At 45.9% G+C, this 23,759-nt stretch overlaps 1 long non-coding RNA gene across 1 annotated transcript; it reads left to right on the forward strand.

Moving 5' to 3' along the window:
• Positions 1-6,824: 6,824 nt before the first annotated feature.
• LOC123133054 (uncharacterized) lies at positions 6,825-22,551 on the forward strand. Its single transcript, XR_006465144.1, has 2 exons — positions 6,825-7,016; positions 22,480-22,551. It is a non-coding gene; the product is annotated as an uncharacterized lncRNA (long non-coding RNA).
• Positions 22,552-23,759: the final 1,208 nt, after the last annotated feature.

The following is a 23,759-nucleotide window of genomic DNA, read 5'->3' on the forward strand; positions in this document are numbered from 1 at the left end:
AGTCTATTGATTTTAGGACACTTTTTAGGATGAGGAAGACAGACATGAGGTATACCAATATGGAGTCAAGTACTGCCGAGAGCAGGATGAGCCTGTCTCCCTTGGATAGAATTTGGGCTTTCCATCCTGCTAAGAATTTTCGGCATCACTCTATAATAGGCAGGAAAGCATTTGGGGGGAGTCTTGTGGGTGCTAAGGGTAGCCCTAGGTAGATCTGCGGGAAGGATGAGGTGGAACATTGCAAAGTGGAGGCAATGGAGTCAGCCATTGCATTTGGGAGGTGCATAGGTACAAACGTTGTTTTTGTGAAGTTAATGGTGAGACCGGTTGCCATAGCAAAGTTGTGGAGGATGTTTTTAAGTTTTAGGGCATCATCATTTGATGCTTTTGCTATGATTAGGGTGTCGTCAGCATATTGTAGGACAGTCGGAGGAAGGTCTGAGAACAGCGGGTGGCAAAGGTGTAGTAAGTTACAGTCCTGTCAGATCATTTGTTGTAGGAGATCGGCAACGATGATGAACAGATACAGAGATATGGGGTCGCCCTGTCTAAGGCCGTTCTTGCAACTTATCCAGTTTCCCGGAATCCCGTTAATCATGATAGCAGTTTTTCCAGTTGATAGGAGATCATGAACCCATGCTGAAAATTTTGGCGGACAACCGCATCATTGAAGAATAGTAGAGAGGTAGTCCCAAGAGAGGAAGTCGAAGGCTTTGCTGAAGTCTAATTTGATGACCATGGTTGGGGCCTTTCTAGAGTGGCAGGCCCCAACAATGTCTGCGGTATATACGAAATTTTCAGCGATGCAATGACCTGAAATAAAACCAGTCTGGTTTCCGTGGACAAGCACTGGGATTATAGGTTTTAGTCTGTTGGACAAACACAAACGGACACACACACACAAACATAAAAAGAGAGGGAGAAAAAAAGTAATTTATAAATCTATCAAAATTCGGTTCAAAGGTAACTTTTTTAAAGAACCAAATTTTGTAGCGATATGCATTACAACTCAATAACAAATAATATACTCTTTGGAGGCATTGGTATATGATTAAATAGTCAAATGAAATAATAAAAACATTTCTTCTTAAGATTTTATAGTACTTATAAGTTTAAATAATTATAAGTGTTTAGTATAAAAAAATGTTAACTCTATTTCACTCTAGATTTATAATTTGATTGAAAAGACCCTACACAACAAATATATATCATGCAAGATAGGACTTACACTGGGAGCATTGGGATGTACATCTGTAGTGGCGAAAATGTTAAGCGTTAGAACAAGCATGAAAATCCCATGTGTCTTAAGAAAAATATGAACAAATGTATTCGTCATTGTGCTTCGCTTGTGTGGAAAGTTTAAATAAACTAAAGAGTGAGTGTCTATATAGGGAAGAGTATATATCATGATAGACATGTTCTAGCCATCATGGAGTAGAAGCATGGAAATGAGTGAAATCGGGACATGAGCTCGTCAAGATGAGCGCAGACGTTACGACAATGGAAGAGTTTCTGACCCCTTACCCTCTCTTCAATAGAGAGAAAATATTTTTCAACAAAACTAAGAAAATTAATATCAGCAACGATGCGTGTCTGTATTTTCAGCTACCTATTGACATCGAACTCTTGTGAGGGGAGGGGGGGGGAGGTGTTAATAACTACACGTAGATTCATAAGATGTTTGTGAATGAAAACATTTATACTATGTGAGTGCCATTATATCATGTGAATTTGTAAAATTGCAAATGATTGGTGTGCCTTTCTAATTTTGTATTTTAGTGTTCCACGTGAAATAATAAGGAACAAGGTGAAATAGAAGGGAGGGGGGAAGAACCCAAAATTTATCTACGAGTTCTCGATATTTAAATGAAGTCCTAATGGTAATGGTAAGATCGTAAATACAATTAGTTGAAAGATGAATAATAAGGGACGAGGTGAAATCAAAGGAGGTACAACGTGTGCATGTTTAATCCTCAACCCATAGCTCCCCTCCTGACTTATATAGAGTGCGCTAGGAGGGGTACATTATGAGCTGGTATAATGCTATTAATGGCCTCAGGTTTGGCAGACTGCTTCAAGACATTTATCACTGGTAACTACCGTAACTCTACTCCTAATGGAGCAGTTGGTGAATAGTCTTCCGGTTTATTTTCGCTGGTTTTTTTCATCTCTCCTCCCACCTTCGTCTGGTTTTTTTTCGTCCGATTTTTTTTCGTCCCTCCTCACCCCCACGCACGCTCCTCCAGAAAAAACTCGACTGACCAGGCAAACTTGAATAGCATTACTCCTAACGTGTTGTATGTACATGTACGCTCCTGCTTATAGTCCCGCTTATACTGATAGTTTGTTAGTGAACGTCAAGGGTCAACAACTTGAATATACCAAAAATATCGCATACATGGTGAACATGGATTTTTCTTGCAATAGTTTGACAGGGCAAATTCCTCAAGAAATTGGCATGCTCGTTGCATTAAAGAACTTAAACTTCTCTTGGAATAGTCTGACGGGCATAATACCCCAATCTATTGGTGAGCTACGAGCACTGGAGTATTTTGACCTCTCACATAATGAGCTCTCTGGTGAAATTCCTACAAGTTTATCATCTCTAACATCCCTAAGCCACTTGAACATGTCATGCAACAATCTGACTGGAACAATACCATCTGGGAACCAATTAAGAGCACTAGAGGACCAAGCGTCCATCTACATTGGCAACCCAGGTCTATGTGGTCCACCTCTCCCAATGAATTGCTCCCGAACTGACATAGTTCCATATGCTCCTCAAGAGCATGAGGAAGAAATGAGCGATGTGGTTTCATTGTACCTCAGCATGTGCATAGGATTTGTACTAGGTCTGTGGGTTGTCTTTTGTGGCTTCTTGTTCAACAGGAAATGGAGGGTTTGCTGGTTCTCATTCACAGACCACATTTATGATCGAGCTTACGTGCATGTTGTTGTGGGTTGGGCTTCATTGGCAAGAAAAATCCGTCAAGGATGAGCTATCAAACGCTGAGGCTTCTATTGATACCAATGATATAAGTATGACTTTAATAGTTTTTGGAAATATTGTATGTGTATTCGGCATTGTATAAACGGAACATATACTCTAGAAGGAGCGTGCGTGAGTTGTTGCTGTAAATGGTTAGTTAGCTGACATATGATCCCTAGCTATCTCTGTATAGGTATAACATTTGGATCAAGCTCAAGCTAACTAGCCAAATGTTTGTAATCTGATTGCTCTATGTAACACGTACGCATCCCTGCTCAACGGCATATGTTTTCAGCCTCAGTGTTACATGGTACCTGGGGCGACATATTGCCGCCGTGCCGGTTTCTTCACCAGGACGAGATAGTTGCGCAGTTAGTGTGGAAGCCGGGGAGCCACTTCTCCTCCCCGTGCACTTGCGACCATGAAGTCTGACATGGTCGGCTCCAGGAAGCACTCCAGCACCACGTATGTATGATCGACGGTCAGCAGCAGCTCGACTGATCCGGCAAACAAGCATGCATCGACGACGGATGGGATGGATTCCTCACCATTGCGGAGCTCACGGTCTCCTGGTTGTACACCACGTCGGACCCCAGCAGGGCCGCCCGTTCGTCGAAGTCCATGCGTGCCCGCCCCGGAACGTGTTGGGCATGCCGCGGTCAGCCGCGTGGTCCCAGACCACCGTGCCCGTCACTGCATCCGATCGGGCCTCCGGTAGTGCTTCTGACGCTCTGTCACCATGCATATAGCTTGTCGCCGATAAGCACTGTCAACGGCAAGAAGGAAGTCCGACATTGCGTGGTAAATTAGACATCAGTTATCATTATCACGTCACAAGGTCAGTAATGACAATGGAGTATGGAGATAAGATCTCTGTTATGGGCAGTGGAGAACATACGGTATGCAGCGAGGACTACTCCAAGAGGATATTTACCACAACAGTCACAGTAGGCTGCAATGTACACGTTGTGATTTACAATGGCTGTTTGATCAATGAGTTTGTCTTAGACGTTCCACCATAATGGCGAAGCTTATTGCAGAAAAGTCGTCATTGTGATGGGTCGAGCGTCGCTTATTGCATGATCGTTGGCGGCTCTTCAGAGCATGCACCAAGGTGTGCTCCAAGTCTTCCTGTCCTCCATAATGGCGAAGCCGTGGCGGCCGCGGCGGCATGGCGGAGCCGAATGCAACTCGGGGTGAGAGCAAGCTAGGACGGTAGCCGCTATAGACGTTCCACCTGTTCAGGTAAGCTTCTCTTTCTTTCCAACCTACGTATGGCTGTGCGGGAGTCCAGTTGTGCCCTATCCCTAACCCGCTCTCGTCTCCCTCGGACGCAGCCGGCCGCGGAATCGATCTCCTCTCCGATCTCCCTGCCGCCGACTCTTCGTAGCCGCCACCGACGTACGAGTTCGTACGTTACCGCCGCCGCCGTCCTAAGGGAGACGCCGCCGCCGCGTCTCCAGGGCAGGGCGGCTTGAATCCCTGTCGCCGGGATCGCCCCCGCCGACATCCGAGGGGGAGACGACACCGCCGTGGTGATGGTACGTTTCGTACGTAGTTCGTTTCGTTCGTCTCCACTATCGTAATTCATCCCGAGGAACCCATCTCGCCACCGTCGCCTAGACCCGCCCAGCTGGCGCATCGCCGTTGTCCGTCGTCCTGCACTAAGCTTGACGTCGCCCGCCTCCGTCCTCCCCATTCCCAAATACTCCTTTCTCAGGCGACGGTATCTCTCTCTCTCTCTCTCTCTCTCTCTCTCCTCTCCCGTTTCTTCAGGATTTTTTTTATCAGCCGCGTATTTTGATGCAGTAATCAGCAATGTGATACGTTGTTTGTCCGTTCTTTGTGCAGTTGTTGCCGGGGTAGCGAGATTCCTTTGGTTTTGTTGTTCAGAGACTGCAAAATTTGGGGAGAATGAGTTTGTGTGTTCCGCAAGCATCAAGGTTCTTCAGTACAATGCTCAAGGTTCGGTGTATATTTGTAAAATTGAGGGTCACTGCATTCAGTTTATGCTACCTCATATGTATGGTCCTTTCACTATTGATTCTTGCTTGCATATTATGTGTATATTAGAAATTAAGTTCCCCTGGTTAGAAGTAACTATAGATTCATGTTTTCCAAAACTATTCAGGGAAGTTATTTTGTTTGTCTGTCGAAGTGTTGGGATTTGTAATTCCGTGGAAGAGGCAGAGGGCGCATGGGGTCTGGTTGGGTTGGAAGAAATGGCAGCGATTTACGATGGCCCGGTGATGACTGAGACCTACTTCGCTGCTCTGGTAAAAAACTTCTGCTTGAGCTCCAATCCCGGTCGGCTGGATACCCTTTAAGGACAAGCTGAAAAGTTTTTGCAAAACTCAAGTAAGAGCAATCAGCGGGGACTGCAACAAGCTGGCTCACGGCCTGATCTCACATGCAAGAGTATTTGGGAATTAGATTAGCATGGGAGATGTGCCCACCCAATTGCACGATATCCTTTGTAGCGAACGTGTGGAGCTGGGCTTGTAATGGGTGTATTAGCATTAAAAAAATTGTACGTTAGAGACTTAGAGTACGTAACGCAAAATTTGAAATTCAGGACAGAGAAGACTAACCACGACTTGGATTCACATCTCTCCACATTCTTCAACTTTTTGTCTAATTTCTGCATCACCACTAGAGTTAACGAATCAAACCTACTGATGGAATTTGTCCTATGGGTGTGTAACATGAACAGGTGTTACGAGAACAGCGATGTGATGCTCACGGAAGAGGAGGTCAAGGAGGTAGATGCGCTGATAATGCATTGATACATGTATGATATGTGCCCGCAAAAAGTTAGTGTAACAAAAATCTCACACCCAGTTTTAATTTTGGCAACTTATTTTATTGTCTGTACCAGCACACAGACATTTTATTTCAGAAATCAGTAGTAGTAAATTACTGAAAACCTTGTGTTTGATTTGATTTAAGTTCTCAGCTCACGCAGGGGTGCGTAACAAATCGTCTTTCACTTGCATCTCGTCAGTCGGTAAATCTGCAGTTTTTGAATGAGGTATATAGTTGAATTGTTTGGTACAGTGTGCAATATGTTTGACATGCCTAAATCTTAATCAATATGATGTATCTCAGAATACCCTAAATTTAGAGGACAATTCTGCAATGGCAATCCGTTGTGGGACCTTATTGAAGGACGGGAGGAAAATGAATTATTGCACTATACAAAATTGTTAACCGGTATTTGACCATTACGACTTCTTCCCATCCTTCATATATCAAAGAAAAAACAAGTCAATTTGTCTTCACTCTTCACTGGTATTTCATTGTGATGGCAGGCCCTTAATCATCATCTCCTTTTAATTCAAACATAATGCTTATGTGCAAAGAAGCATGTTGTTTGCTTATTTTTCTCGCATGTTTTGTGAAGTGACATGCTATTTATTGTATTCAGGTTACATCGGCTATGGTTCCTTCCTTTTTTAAATAGAATTGTCGACAGATGATCACTCAATCATGTTCTTATATATGGTAACCTTTTCTCACCATCCATTATCCGTGCGGTTATTCCTTTTGTACAAAAATCTTACCATTAGGGAATACTGTTCACAACTGCTCTGCTATTTGTGACTCGGTTCTAGGCGATGAAGGCAAACTATCTGTTTATTAGGATATAATATTTGTTTACCAAGAGAAAGTAATGAACCCATTTCAACTTACTAAGTGTATCTTTATGAGATCAAATGCTTGGAATTACGAGTATGGTTTTCAGCATGTTTACACAAAAATGCATTGTTTTACTCTACTCATCGATTATTGACGACTTCTATAAGGCCATGTATTTTGGTGATATTACTTCGAGGGGTACCCTATGGATGATGATCGAGAATCAGTTCTAAATTCGAATCAAGTGTAACTTTTGCCTGTATTTTTACTGAAACCATGATAATATTCTCAGTGTATGATCCTACAAATAAACCATTGCATTTCTCATTCTTAGCAACATTTGTAGATCCTTAGCAACTCTTGCACTGTTACTGCATCATCATGCAAGGTTGTCAGGACCCCGACTCAATGTCACATCGATCTAGCCTGTAACACCTCATATCACTTTGCGGCCTCACGCACGGTATTCCCACGGGTGTCGCCTTACCTTTGCCCGGGACCGTTTGCGCCTTTTGGCTCACGTATATGATAGTGTCGCTAGCATCCATATGATAAGGAGCCCGGGCTGACATGACTAGTCGTAAACCCAAAGTGGCACAGACTTACAGGGACAGGCATTCATGACCCAACATCGAACGTGTCGGTCATCAGCAAGTGGGTCCGGGCTGTAGCGCTGGGCTAGCAGGACTCCGGTACTCAATGTGTGACATTTCCCCAAAGGGACAGACACAGGAACGAAGAAGGACACATGCCGGCCAGCCTAAGTGTTCCGGAGCAGTAGCAAGCTACCATGGCTCAGTGGTAACACTAGGAGACATTTCCCGGTAAGAGAGGCTACTAAAGATAAACAACTAGATAGTCAGATCCCACACATACCAAGCATTTCAATCATACACACAATATGCTCGATATGTGCAAATACAACAAGGCATCACAACATGACTCTACGACACAAGTACTTTATTTAAGGCTCAGAGAGCCATACATAACATACACATAAGTACGGGTCACACGACCCAGCATTCAAGTCATACAGTCATACAAACCAGCAGCGGAAGTAACTTGTCTGAGTACAGACAACTAGTAAAATAAAAGAGGCTTGGAAAGCCTAACTATACTACGTGGTCCTTCACAAGCTCAGGATCACCACCTGGGCCTTAGCCTACTCATTGATGTCAACATCTACGAAGAACCCCATCAGAAGGGGTTGCAGCATCTTCTGTAAAAATGTAAATTATAGCAACATGAGTACAAAGGTACTCAGCAAGACTTACATCAGACCCTACATACATGCACATTATCAAGAAGGGTTGGTGGAGTTATTGCAGCAAGCCAGCTTTGACTCTTGGCTAGGCTATCCTACGAGACTCCAACTTGAAATGGTTTTGCGCACACGAGTCCACTACTCACCACTTCAATACACTACCGAGGATCCACCTCCGTCTTCCTACGGAAGAGCCATCCTCGGCACTCACACTTATCTTGAGGCTTTTAGTAGTTTCCATTTACTTGTCTATGAACTGTATAGGCAACCAAGTAGTCCTTTACCGCGGACGCGGCTATTCGAATAGATCATGTTAACCCTGCAGGTGTGTACTTCTTCATACACGCTCTCACCACTTACCGTCATTTACACGACATGTACTCGGCAACGTTCAAGCGGAAGCCCAACGTGGGTGTCGGCCACGACCTACCTAATCACCTAAGTCTCTAATCCAGGTTTATCGCCTATCCAGGTTCCATCCGCAGGGAGTCCGGCCGAGGTTTCCCATACGGCCCCGAACGATGTGTACAGGGTTCCCGAGATACCTAACGGGTATCCGGTACACAGTGCCACGTACCTACCGCATCACAGCCCACCCCTACGGTCAGCGCTGTCCACGGCCTCCAGTAGGCTACAAACACCAGAAACTACTTGCAACTCCTGGACAGAGAACTAGGGTCAATAAGAAGCCGAGAGGGTCCATTGGTTTCGGGCCCAATGCATGGTAGTAGCTGAATCTTAAATCACACATACAGATCTCAGTGCTTAAGGACGGCTTCAATGAAACAACCCATCATGTACTCCTACATGGCCTCTCATCGATACCTTTACCAAATCGTGTTCAACATACCACTCCCATACTGACATGAACATTTCACTCTAGCCCATCACCCAGATGAACCAGACCTGACACGACTCTAATCATAGCAGGCATAGCAAGGTAGGAACAACACATACATATGGCTCAAACAACTCCTACACATGCTAGTGGGTTTCATCTAGTTACTGTGGCAATGACAGGTCATGCAGAGGAAATGGGTTCAACTACCGTAGCACACAGCAGTTTGAAACGCGTTGTCTTAATGCAGTAAAAGAGAGCAGAAGCGAGAACATGGGATTGTATCGATATGATCAACTGGTTGGTTGCTTTCCTGATGGATCGATGCACGGATACGGCTCTTCGCTAGGGTAATCACGGTACTCCTCGGAGGCAGAACCTGCCGCAAAGAACACCGATACACAGCCATCACCAAACAATATGCGACAATATGATGCATGCATGAAACATGGCAATATGAGTGTGTTGGGCTAATGCAACTAAGACCAGAAGGGTTTGAACCAATTTGAACCAAAGATTCAAATTTCAAACTCATACATGGCCCTTTAAAGTGTTTTATCTTGTTCTGCACTAAACATCAGGTTAGCTTGCTTAAACATGCATGAAACTAGTACAGATGGATAGATTGGATTTTTCTGATCATTTTTCATATATAACTTGTTTGATTTGGAGTTACAGATTAAAAGTTATGAATTTTTGAAGTTTAAACTATATTCTGGAATTTCCTATATTAGAATAAATCCAGAAATTAATTTATTGCGTCAGCCATGCGTCAGAATGACGTCAGGGTCAACGGAGACGTCCAGGTCAAACCTGACTGTGGGTCCAGGGTGTCAGGGTAATTAGTTTAACTAAAGTTTAATTAAAACTAAACCTATTTAGTTAACAGGGCTGGGCCCCACCTGTCATTGACTCATCGGAGTCAACCAGGGCCCACCGTGGTCGAAGTCAACGTCGGCTGCACCGGCGTTTAGCCGCCGGCGAGCCCGACGCGGCGGCGGAAGTGAGTTTGGCCGTTCCGGCCACTAAATGGGTCGCGGAGGCCATCGGAGTGGAGCTGAGGACGAGCCACAGCTCTTGGTGGAGTCCGTTGGGGTCGGGGTGGCCGGAGTTGGCGCCGGCGGCGACTTTGGCGGCCACCGGAGTTCGGCCGAAGACGAACTTGAGGCTAGAGGGGTCGGTGAGGTGCGGGGAGTAGTTGGCTAGGTGCTACGTGACGTGGTGAGCACGATGGACACCAAGTGGTGGCCGGAGGGTGACCGGGAGCACGTCGGCGACGAGCTCCGCGGCGGTGGGTGCGGTTGAGCTCCGGGAGGTCACTACATAGCTCGGGGGCAAGAAAAGGAGTGAGGGGAAGATGGTTAAGCTCACAGGGAGTTCGACGAAACACTTGGTGCGGCCGGGGACGGGCCGGAGCGACGACGGCGTTGAAGGGGATCTCCGGCGACGGCGGTTCGGTCGAGGTCGATGCGGTGGACTCGGGCCTTGCGAGTGCTCGGGGCTCGGCTTGCTCGAAGGAGAGGAGGGTGGCGGAGCTCCTAGACACGGTGGCGCGGCGTTGGGTTGACGGAGGGCGTGGCTACGGCGAGGGGGTGGCGGCGATGACGTCGGCCATGGCGAGGGAACGCGAGAGAGAGGAGTTGGGGGAGAATGGAGGTGTCCTGGGGGTTCACGGCTCGACGTGGAGTTCATCCAACCAGCAACGAGGCGAGGAGGTGAAGCAGGGCGACGGCCAGCTGCGTGGCGCACGCTGCGGCCGCCGTCGGGCACCTGCCTGCCTGCCTGGCCGGCAAGCAGCTCGCTGGCGCGGCGCTGTGCTGGGCCGGCAGGTGGGTCGGGTGCTGGGCGCTAGGTAAGTTTTCTGTTATTCCCTGTTTTCTATTTTTTTATTTATTCTGTAAGTTTGTTGAATTATTAAAAATACCTAGGCCACTCCTAAAATCACCAAAATACTCCTGGTCCATAGTTGGATTATTTCCAACATGAAACATTTTAGTTTGGAGATATTTGAGCATTTGAAATATTTTATAAATTTAAAATGCCCAAATTCAAATATTTATGATTTAATCCAAAGACCTTAGGATGACCTAGGAAAATGTGCATCACTTCTGGCAGAGGTTCTGAACCAAGACAAAAATGATGGGCATTTTAGAAGGGCATTTCAGGTTCATTGAAAAAGTTTTTAGTAAACCCTAGTTGGTTTCAGAGGGGGCTGGGGGTTCTGTCCTTCCCCATTTCAAATTCAAATGAAATTTAAACATGATGCACACACTAATGCATGGACTAGCTAGGATGTGACAACTCACCCCCACTCAAAAGAATCTCATCCCGAGATTTAGGTTCCTCCGGAAAGAAGGCGGGGTACTCAAGTCGAAGACGATCCTCCCTTTCCCAAGTTGCTTCATCCTCAGAATGGTGCGACCATTGAACTTTGAGAAACTTGATATTATGACGTCGAGTGGTACGCTCGGCTTGATCGAGGATACGAACGGGGTACTCTCGATACGTGAGATTATCTTGGAGATCAAGCGTTTCGTGGTCCACTCCACGGATAGGATCCGAGAAGCAACGCCTGAGTTGAGAAACGTGGAAGACATCATGGACTCTGGAGAGATGCGGAGGTAGTTCCAATTGGTAGGCAACTTCTCCTCGTTTAGCGAGAATACGAAAAGGTCCAATGTAACGAGGAGCCAATTTGCCTTTGATACCGAAACGATGAGTTCTCTTCAGAGGAGTAACCCGAAGGTAAGCCTTCTCGTCAACCTCGAAAGTCATAGCCTTATGTTTTCGGTCATATTGACTCTTTTGACGAGATTGGGCTGTTTTCAACTTTTCACGAACGATGCGAACTTGCTCTTCTGCTTCCTGAATCATATCCGGGCCAAAGAATTGTCTTTCCCCGGTTTCTGACCAATTAAGGGGTGTTCGACACCGTCGTCCATAGAGAACTTCAAAAGGGGCTTTGCCCAAACTGGATTGATAGCTGTTGTTATAAGCAAATTCGGCAAATGGAAGGCATTTCTCCCACTCCATTCCGAATGAGATAACAGAAGCTCGAAGCATGTCTTCTAGAATCTGGTTGACGCGTTCCACTTGACCACTTGATTGAGGGTGGAAAGCGGTACTAAAAGAAAGGCGGGTTCCCATAGCATTTTGGAAACTTTCCCAAAATCGAGAGGTGAAGAGACTTCCTCGATCCGAGTTAATTTCCAAAGGAACACCATGGAGAGACACTATTCGGGAGATGTACAAGTCTGCTAACTGACTAGCAGTTATACTCTCACGAATAGGTAAGAAATGGGCTACTTCGGAAAGACGATCGACAACGACGAAGATAGCATTATTCCCTCTCTTGGTCCTGGGAAAACCGGTGATGAAGTCCATACCAATTTTATCCCATTTCCATTCTGGAATAGCTAGGGGTTGAAGGGTGCCAGCAGGCCGTTGATGCTCTGCTTTTACACGATGGCAGACGTCGCAATTAGCGATATACTGAGCAATTTCTCTCTTCATCCTAGTCCACCAGAACCTCTGGCGTAGGTCCTGATACATCTTAGTGCTACCGGGATGAATAGTGAGAGGAGATTCATGAGCTTCCTTAAGGATCAATCGCCTCAGGTTTCGCACCTTGGGAACCACTAGCCGATTCCCGAAGTATACGACCCCTTGATCATCAATGGAGAAACAATTCGCAACTCCTTTCTTGATGTTTCTCTTGATGCGGGAAATTCCCGGATCTACCTTCTGTGCTTTGATGATCTGATCCGTAAGGGTAGGTTTCGCCACCAAGGTGGAAAGGAATCCTTGAGGAACAATGTGGAGATTAAGTTTCTGAAATTCCTCATGGAGAAGTGGTTGACTTTGTTGTAACATCAGGTTGTTACAATAAGATTTACGACTTAGCGCATCAGCCATGACGTTGGCTTTCCCTGGGGTGTAAGTTATTCCTAAGTCGAAATCTGTAATCAACTCGACCTAACGTCTTTGCCTGAGATTCAAATCCGGTTGGGTGAAGATGTACTTCAGACTTTGGTGATCAGTGAATATTTCACAACGATTACCGAGGAGGTAATGTCGCCAGGTTTTAAGTGCATAGACTACAGCTGCAAGCTCTAGATCATGAGTAGGATAATTCTCCTCATGTGGGTGCAATTGCCGTGAAGCATAAGCAATTACGTGTCGATCTTGCATGAGAATGCAACCTAGTCCTTGTCGCGAGGCGTCGCAGTAGATAACAAAGTCCTTAGAGAAATCTGGCGGTACCAATACGGGAGCAGATGTCAAGCGTCTTTTCAGTTCCTGAAAGCTGTGCTCACATTGTGGAGTCCACTCGAACTTTTTATCTTTCTTGAGGAGTTCGGTTAGAGGTTTTGCAACTTTGGAGAAATTTTCGACAAAGCGACAACAATAGCTCGCTAAGCCCAGAAAACTCCGAACTTGCTTGACCGATTCAGTTGGAGTCCAATTAAGGACGGCTTGAACTCGCTCAGGGTTAACAGCAATACCTTTACCAGAAATTACATGTCCTAGATAGGCTTCTGGCAACCAGAATTCGCATTTGGAGAACTTGGCATAAAGGCGATGCTCTCGAAGTTTCTTCAACACTAGCCTTAGATGTTCGGCATGTTCTTCCTCGTTCTTGGAGTAGATGAGTATATCATCGAGGTAAACCACGACGAATTTATCCAAATACTCCATGAAGATTGAGTTCATTAACCGAGAAAAGGTGGCTGGAGCGTTGGTTAAGCCGAAGGACATGACGGTGTACTCATATTGGCCATAACGAGTAACAAAGGCCGTTTTCGGAATGTCCCCATTTCTGATTTTGATTTGATGGTAGCCCAACCTCAAATCCATTTTGGAGAAGACTGAGGATCCAGCGAGCTGATCATACAGGTCGTTGATCCTGGGGAGCGGATATTTGTTCTTGATTGTGACCAAATTGACAGGTCGATAATCTACAACCATCTGGTCCGTACCATCCTTCTTCTTGATGAAGAGGACGGGGCAAGCCCACGGAGATGAACTAGGTCGGATGAAACCCTTTTTCAAGGACTCATCGAGTTGTTTCTTAAGCTCAGTTAGTTCTAGTGGTGCCATCTTATAGGGTCTTCTAGCAATCGGGACGGTTCCTGGAATGAGATCTATTACGAACTCAACATCCCTGTCAGGTGGAACACCTGGCAATTCCTCTGGGAAGACATCCGGGAAGTCACGGACTACCGGAACGTCCTCAAGGTCTGGCAACGGACTGGCGTTAAGAGAATATAGCTGTCGCTTGGCTACTCGGGTCAAGACATTGACTATCTTCCCCGAAGGATGGGTGAGTTGAACAGTCCTAGAGAAGCAATCAACCTTGGCATGATGGGCTGACATCCAGTCCATACCCAGGATGATATTAATATCCGAAGATTTGAGGGCTATCAAAGATGCAAGAAAAACAAGTCTGTCGACTTGAATTTCATTTCCATGGCATACTCTAGAAGTTTGCCATTTGGATCCCGGAGTTTGAATTACCATAGAGGTGGGCATCTCACAGAATGTGGTGTTATGCAGACGAGCATAGCTCTCGGATATAAATGAATGAGATGCTCCTGTATCAAAAAGAACAGATGCCGGGTGGCAATTAACAAGGAGCGTACCGAGAACGACGTTGGGATCCTCTTGAGCTTCTTCGGCAGAGATACAGTTGACATGGCCACGTGCAGCGGTGGCCGGCTTGGCGTAGAACACTTTCCCTGTCGGCTTGCCACGGCCAACAGTTTTTGTAGATTGGTTGGGGTTGTTCTGGGGACACTCGCGCATATAGTGGCCCGATTCCCCACACTTGAAACAAGTCACGGAACTGGTACGTGGAGGAGCACTGTTGGTTGGACCACCATAGGGCTTGGCTGGTACAAACTGTTGAACGGGGCAAGGCGCCTGGAAGGATGGCCTCGGTGTGAACCTGGGTGGCAGGGCAGTGTTAGGCACCCACACACGGCGCTTCTGAGGACCAGCACCGGATGAGGAGCCCATGTCACGGCCATGCTTGTGTGTTGCGTCGAAATCAGTCTGACCAGTCTCAGCACTGATGGCCTTGTTAACAAGCTTCTGAAAAGATGTGCACTCATGCAGACGGAGGTCGCGGCGAAGCTCAGGACTAAGTCCCTTACGGAACCTTGCTTGCTTCTTGGCATCAGTAGAAACTTCCTCAGTTGCATATCGTGCGAGGTTACGAACTCCCTGCTGTAAGCATCCACAGAGAGTCGGCCTTGAGTGAAACTGCAAAATTCCTCACGTTTACGGTCCATGAGACCCTCCGGAATGTGATGTTCACGGAAAGCCTCGCTGAATTCAGCCCAAGTAGTGACATGGTCTGCTGGGCGCATAGCTCCATAATTCTCCCACCATAGACTGGCGGGGCCTTCAAGATGATATGCAGCAAAGGTGACCTTGTCAGCCTCAGCTACTAGTGCAGAACGCAGTTTGTGAGAAATACTGCGAAGCCAGTCATCAGCGTTGAGAGGCTCGACGGAGTGGTGGAACGTGGGTGGATGTAACTTGATGAAATCACTGAGTGACACCAAGTTATTTCTCTGATGGTGTGCTGTGTTCTGTTCAATACGCTCCAACAAACGGTTGGTCTCCCGCTTGTTTCTCTCGGCTTCCAGCATAACTTCGGCTAGGGAAGGAGGGTGAGGCAGGTTTGTATTCCCGACTTCACTGCCTTCGGCCTGCTCCTGGGAAGCAGGGTTATTGCGCGTGTTGACCATCCTAGGTAAACAAGACAATGATTTAGTCAGAATGTTAAGATTCCAACATAGAACACAGAATGTAAGGAATCACTCGGAATGCAAGATGATCATCCGTATGACATGGTAGATACAGAAACTGCTTCTTTTATTCCATTGACATACACACCATACAAGTTTTAGTACAAGACCAAACAAGGTACTAATACGGTGAAAGGAAGATTACATCTCAACGGAGGCACTCCGAGCTCCTATACATTATTTTACTACACCTCCGGAAGGCGGTACAAACTAGGTCATATCCCACGAGTCACGCAGGACGATAGACGACACATCTAGAACGAACTAGTGATACTACTACTAACTCAGACCGATCCGTAGTAGTCCTCGTAGAAGTCACCTCCATAGCCTAGAAGCTCAACATGATCATCCGGAAACAGACGATCTCGCGGAGCTTGTGGACCATAGGGGCTAGGATGAGGTCTTGGACCAACAAACGGTGGCCTGCGGGGACCACGAGGTGGGGTGATGCCTCCTACATCACGCCAACCCATCACGTCTGGCAGAGCAGATCTCACAGGATAGAGATCGCGCATATCCGAATATCCAGCTTGCACAGCCGGTGCAAACCGAGTCAAAGTGGCCCAATGGTCAGCACGGGTATTGAAAAGCTCTAGCCTCAAGGCCCGATTTTCACGGTCCTTATCCTCGAGCATCTCAGCAGTGGTGCGAGTCCGTGAATCCTCCTGAGTGGGGTCAGCATAGATAGCCTGGAGATACCCTTGTGCTCCCGGAAGTGATGCTGGCATATACCGGAAATCAGAGTCCCGAAATTGGCCAGTCCTGACTCGCATGATGGTCATCATAGAGTAGGCGGCATCCTGCACAGCCATCTCAATAGTAACCCCGAGTCCATAGGAGCAGTGAAGGGGCTCGATGGATCCAGGATAAGATGGAAATATCCTGACAGTGCAAATATACTGGCTTTGATTAAAGTCTCGAAATTGCTCTTCGACCGTGTACTCAGGATACCAACGGTATCCAGCCTCAGTCATTACCCTGACCAACATGGCAGTATGGCCGGGTACATCTAGGCATCGAGTCAGGCGAACCACTTGATTTTGGTCGCGAGTGGCCATTTGAAAGCACAATCATAATGCAAAGGCATTAGAATTTCTAGCAAAATTTTGACAGCATAACGGCTGTAAATGCTCAAAAAGGATTTTGAGACATTTGACAAAGGATTTCATACACACTCAACAACAACATATCAAAGTTCTGGGTCCATCTTAGCAACATAATGTGATAGTAGAACTGAACTAGGCTTGTATCCATCAAACCTATAAGGTACTACTGATAGTAACACGTGAACCTGATAGAGAGAAAAAATCCTAATTCCTTAACCCCCGGTGGAAGAATAGACTGACTCAGATCAGAATGTCATAAGATAAAGGAGTAAAAAGAGCCTTACGTTCCAACCCACAAACAATTCCCCTACATATAACTAAAGAATTTCTAGACTCAACATCGACCAGTTTGGCTTGGAGAACCTACAGGCAGTCCGGCTCTGATGCCAACGCTGTCAGGACCCCGACTCAATGTCACATCGATCTAGCCTGTAACACCTCATATCACTTTGCGGCCTCACGCACGGTATTCCCACGGGTGTCGCCTTACCTTTGCCCGGGACCGTTTGCGCCTTTTGGCTCATGTATATGATAGTGTCGCTAGCATCCATATGATAAGGAGCCCGGGCTAACATGACTAGTCGTAAACCCAAAGTGGCACAGACTTACAGGGACAGGCATTCATGACCCAACATCGAACGTGTCGGTCATCAGCAAGTGGGTCCGGGCTGTAGCGCTGGGCTAGCAGGACTCCGGTACTCAATGCGTGACATTTCCCCAAAGGGACAGACACAGGAACGAAGAAGGACACATGCCGGCCAGCCTAAGTGTTCCGGAGCAGTAGCAAGCTACCATGGCTCAGTGGTAACACTAGGAGACATTTCCCGGTAAGAGAGGCTACTAAAGATAAACAACTAGATAGTCAGATCCCACACATACCAAGCATTTCAATCATACACACAATATGCTCGATATTTGCAAATACAACAAGGCATCACAACATGATTCTACGACACAAGTACTTTATTTAAGGCTCAGAGAGCCATACATAACATACACATAAGTACGGGTCACACGACCCAGCATTCACGTCATACAGTCATACAAACCAGCAGCGGAAGTAACTTGTCTGAGTACAGACAACTAGTAAAATAAAAGAGGCTTGGAAAGCCTAACTATACTACGTGGTCCTTCACAAGCTCAGGATCACCACCTGGGCCTTAGCCTACTCATTGATGTCAACATCTACGAAGAACCCATCAGAAGGGGTTGCAGCGTCTTCTGTAAAAATGTAAATTATAGCAATATGAGTACAAAGGTACTCAGCAAGACTTACATCAGACCCTACATACATGCACATTATCAAGAAGGGTTGGTGGAGTTATTGCAGCAAGCCAGCTTTGACTCTTGGCTAGGCTATCCTACGAGACTCCAACTTGAAATGGTTTTGCGCACACGAGTCCACTACTCACCACTTCAATACACTACCGAGGATCCACCTCCGTCTTCCTACGGAAGAGCCATCCTCGGCACTCACACTTATCTTGAGGCTTTTAGTAGTTTCCATTTACTTGTCTATGAACTGTATAGGCAACCAAGTAGTCCTTTACCGCGGACGCGGCTATTCGAATAGATCATGTTAACCCTGCAGGTGTGTACTTCTTCATACACGCTCTCACCACTTACCGTCGTTTACACGACATGTACTCGGTAACCTTCAAGCGGAAGCCCAACGTGGGTGTCGGCCACGACCTACCTAATCACCTAAGTCTCTAATCCAGGTTTATCGCCTATCCAGGTTCCATCCGCAGGGAGTCCGGCCGAGGTTTCCCATACGGCCCCGAACGATGTGTACAGGGTTCCCGAGATACCTAACGGGTATCCGGTACACCGTGCCACGTACCTACCGCATCACAGCCCACCCCTACGGTCAGCGCTGTCCACGGCCTCCAGTAGGCTACAAACACCAGAAACTACTTGCAACTCCTGGATAGAGAACTAGGGTCAATAAGAAGCCGAGAGGGTCCATTGGTTTCGGGCCCAATGCATGGTAGTAGCTGAATCTTAAATCACACATACAGATCTCAGTGCTTAAGGACGGCTTCAATGAAACAACCCACCATGTACTCCTACATGGCCTCTCATCGATACCTTTACCAAATCGTGTTCAACATACCACTCCCATACTGACATGAACATTTCACTCTAGCCCATCACCCAGATGAACCAGACCTGACACGACTCTAAGCATAGCAGGCATAGCAAGGTAGGAACAACACATACATATGGCTCAAACAACTCCTACACATGCTAGTGGGTTTCATCTAGTTACTGTGGCAATGACAGGTCATGCAGAGGAAATGGGTTCAACTACCGTAGCACACAGCAGTTTGAAACGCGTTGTCTTAATGCAGTAAAAGAGAGCAGAAGCGAGAACATGGGATTGTATCGATATGATCAACTGGTTGGTTGCTTGCCTGATGGATCGATGCACGGATACGGCTCTTCGCTAGGGTAATCACGGTACTCCTCGGAGGCAGAACCTGCCGCAAAGAACACCGATACACAACCATCACCAAACAATATGCGACAATATGATGCATGCATGAAACATGGCAATATGAGTGTGTTGGGCTAATGCAACTAAGACCAGAAGGGTTTGAACCAATTTGAACCAAAGATTCAAATTTCAAACTCATACATGGCCCTTTAAAGTGTTTTATCTTGTTCTGCACTAAACATCAGGTTAGCTTGCTTAAACATGCATGAAACTAGTACAGATGGATAGATTGGATTTTTCTGATCATTTTTCATATATAACTTGTTTGATTTGGAGTTACAGATTAAAAGTTATGAATTTTTGAAGTTTAAACTATATTCTGGAATTTCCTATATTAGAATAAATCCAGAAATTAATTTATTGCGTCAGCCATGCGTCAGAATGACGTCAGGGTCAACGGAGACGTCCAGGTCAAACCTGACTGTAGGTCCAGGGTGTCAGGGTAATTAGTTTAACTAAAGTTTAATTAAAACTAAACCTATTTAGTTAACAGGGCTGGGCCCCACCTGTCATTGACTCATCGGAGTCAACCAGGGCCCACCGTGGTCGAAGTCAACGTCGGCTGCACCGGCGTTTAGCCGCCGGCGAGCCCGACGCGGCGGCGGAAGTGAGTTTGGCCGTTCCGGCCACTAAATGGGTCGCGGAGGCCATCGGAGTGGAGCTGAGGACGAGCCGCAGCTCTTGGTGGAGTCCGTTGGGGTCGGGGTGGCCGGAGTTGGCGCCGGCGGCGACTTTGGCGGCCACCGGAGTTCGGCCGAAGACGAACTTGAGGCTAGAGGGGTCGGTGAGGTGCGGGGAGTAGTTGGCTAGGTGCTACGTGACGTGGTGAGCACGATGGACACCAAGTGGTGGCCGGAGGGTGACCGGGAGCACGTCGGCGACGAGCTCCGCGGTGGTGGGTGCGGTTGAGCTCCGGGAGGTCACTACATAGCTCGGGGGCAAGAAAAGGAGTGAGGGGAAGATGGTTAAGCTCACAGGGAGTTCGACGAAACACTTGGTGCGGCCGGGGACGGGCCGGAGCGACGACGGTGTTGAAGGGGATCTCCAGCGACGGCGGTTCGGTCGAGTCGATGCGGTGGACTCGGGCCTTGCGAGCGCTCGGTGCTCGGCTTGCTCGAAGGAGAGGAGGGTGGCGGAGCTCCTAGACACGGTGGCGCGGCGTTGGGTTGACGGAGGGCGTGGCTACGGCGAGGGGGTGGCGGCGATGGCGTCGGCCATGGCGGGGGAACGCGAGAGAGAGGAGTTGGGGGAGAATGGAGGTGTCCTGGGGGTTCACGGCTCGACGTGGAGTTCATCCAACCAGCAACGAGGCGAGGAGGTGAAGCAGGGCGACGGCCAGCTGCGTGGCGCACGCTGCGGCCGCCGTCGGGCACCTGCCTGCCTGCCTGGCCGGCAAGCAGCTCGCTGGCGCGGCGCTGGGCTGGGCCGGCAGGTGGGCCGGGTGCTGGGCGCCAGGTAAGTTTTCTGTTATTCCCTGTTTTCTGTTTTTTTATTTATTCTGTAAGTTTGTTGAATTATTAAAAATACCTAGGCCACTCCTAAAATCACCAAAATACTCCTGGTCCATAGTTGGATTATTTCCAACATGAAACATTTTAGTTTGGAGATATTTGAGCATTTGAAATATTTTATAAATTTAAAATGCCCAAATTCAAATATTTATGATTTAATCCAAAGACCTTAGGATGACCTAGGAAAATGTGCATCACTTCTGGCAGAGGTTCTGAACCAAGACAAAAATGATGGGCATTTTAGAAGGGCATTTCAGGTTCATTGAAAAAGTTTTTAGTAAACCCTAATTGGTTTCAGAGGGGGCTGGGGGTTCTGTCCTTCCCCATTTCAAATTCAAATGAAATTTAAACATGATGCACACACTAATGCATGGACTAGCTAGGATGTGACAAAGGTACTATTTTGTATTGGATTTTGTTTCTCATGCTTGCTAAAAATTTCATTCATGTATTTGATTTCCTTTTCACTATTAGATGTTGAGAGCCTAAAGAATGCACTAGAATAGCGATGTGATGCTCACGGAAGAGGAGGTCAAGGAGGTAGATGCGCTGATAATGCATTGATACATGTATGATATGTTCTTGCAAAAAGTTAGTGTAACAAAAAATCTCACACCAAGATTTAATTTTGGCAACTTACTTTATTGCCTGTAGCAGTGCACAGAGTTTTTGTTTCAGAAATCAGTAGTAGTAAATTACTTAAAACCTTGTGTTTGATTTGATTTAAGTTCTCAGCTCACTCAGGGGTGCGCAACAAATCGTCTTTCACTTGCATCTCGTCAGTCGGTAAATCTGCAGTTTTTGAATGAGGTATATAGTCGAATTGTTTGGTACAGTGTGCAATATGTTTGACACGCCTAAATATTAATCAATATGATGTATCAGAATACCCTAAATTTAGAGGACAACTTCACAATGGCAATCAGTTGTGGGACCTTATTGAAGGACGGGAGGAAAATGAATTATTGCACTATACAAAATTGTTAACCGGTATTTGACCATTACGACTTCTTCCCATCATTCATATATCAAAGAAAAAACAAGTCAATTTGTCTTCACTCTTCACTGGTATTTCATTGTGATGGCAGGCCCTTAATCATCATCTCCTTTTAATTCAAACATAATGCTTTATATGCAAAGAAGCATGCTATTTGCTTATTTTTCTCGAATGTTTTGTTAAGTGACATGCTATTTATTGTACTCAGGTTACATTGACTATGGTTCCTTCCTTTTTAAAACAGTGCTATAAATCGTCGACATATGATCAATCAATCATGTTCTTATATATGGTAACCTTTTCTCACCATGCATTATCCGTGCGGTTATTTCTTTTGTACAAAAATATTACCATTAGAGAATACTATTCACAACTGCTCTGCTGTTTGTGACTCGGTTCTAGGGGATGAAAGCAAACTACCTGTTTATTAGGATTTAGTATTTGTTTACCAATAGAAAGTAATGAACCCATTTCATCTTACTAAGTGTATCTTTAAGATCAAATGTTTGTAATTACGAGTATGGCTTTCTCAACATGTTTACAGAAAAATGCATTGTTTTACTCTACTCATCCATTATTGACGACTTCTATAAGGCCATCTATTTTGTTGATATTACTTCGAGGGAACAGGGTACCCTACTGATGATGATCGAGAATCAGTTCTAAATTCCAATCAAGTGTAACTTTTGCCTGTATTTTTACTGAAACCATGATAATATTCTCAGTGTTTGATCCTACAAATAAACCATTGCATTTCTCATTCTAGCAACATTTTTAGATCCTTAGCAACCCTTGCACTGTTACTGCATCATCATGCAAGGTACTGTTTTGTATTGGATTTTGTTTCTCATGCTTGCTAAAAATTTCATTCATGTATTTGTTTTCCTTTTCACTATTAGATGTTGAGAGCCTAAAGAATGCACTAGAACTATTAGATGTTTTCCTTTTCACTATTAGATGTTGAGAGCCTAAAGTCATCCGATGGCTTTGGAGGGAGTGCATTCGGCGGAGCAGGTGGCATCCTATTCCTCTCCTTAGATGTCATTGTCTATTCTCGTGCGACCCTGACTACTCCGTGATCTCCCGCATGTGATCCACCTGTGCAAGCAAATTTTATGGTACACTACGATCTTGCTTCCCTCTCCTATTGATCCCATTTTCTTAGTTCATAGTTGTGTTTTTTTTAAAAATTTTAATTTTTTTTCTTCAGCCAAGGATATCTCTTTATTCTTGCGGCCAAGGCGGAAGAAGCCCTGGATGCATATGGAGAGCCTCCTCTGCCATCTCAGCATCAGCCGTAGGACGACGCTACACCTTAGCACGGTGGACAGATCAAAGGCCGCTTCTGATGAGATCATCAATCTCGAAGATATGGACCTCTCGAACGACAATGCCATTGTTGTTGTAAAACATGGTGATGGTGTTTCAGTTGAAATAGGAAAGGGCAGTCGACCCGAGGCTACCCTTATTCAGGTTTCAATACAGGGGAGTGCCTTTATCGATGGAAGTCGTATCCTCCGACATAAGTAACTTATTCCTCCTTATTTATATCTTATATCTTCAATTGCAATGACATCAAAACAGTGTCAGGATTACAGACATGTATCGTCATTCGAATATTGTCCGATGTGGATCTTGTGATGCGAGACATCGGTCTATATCGCTCTTGTGACATCAGACATCATGCTATGGCTCTGGTGACACTGGCAATGGAGCTGGGGCAATATTGTTAGGTTCTTATGCTCATAGTGATGTGGTATTGTCATGTTCTAAGGAGAGATTCAGAGAAAATTATAGAAGTTAGTATTAGATGATAATAATGTTATGTCAGAATACATGTTAGCTACACAGGTGTACCCTGCAAGAAATTACTTTACAATAGAAATGCAGCACGTCCCTGAAAATAGTCTACGACATTCCTGAAAATAGACTTCAGTCTGGGAGTTGAGAATTGTTCTTGTGTTTCTCTGAAGCGGTATGTCATGTCTGAATATTTGCTTAATTTAGGTGTATACTCCCTCCATGCCAAAATAGATGACTCAACTTTATACTAGCTTTAGTACAAAGTTAGTATAAAGTTAGGTCATCTATTTTGGAACG

Source organism: Triticum aestivum, chromosome 6B (assembly GCF_018294505.1).
Source record: "Triticum aestivum cultivar Chinese Spring chromosome 6B, IWGSC CS RefSeq v2.1, whole genome shotgun sequence".
Lineage (NCBI taxonomy): Eukaryota > Viridiplantae > Streptophyta > Magnoliopsida > Poales > Poaceae > Triticum > Triticum aestivum.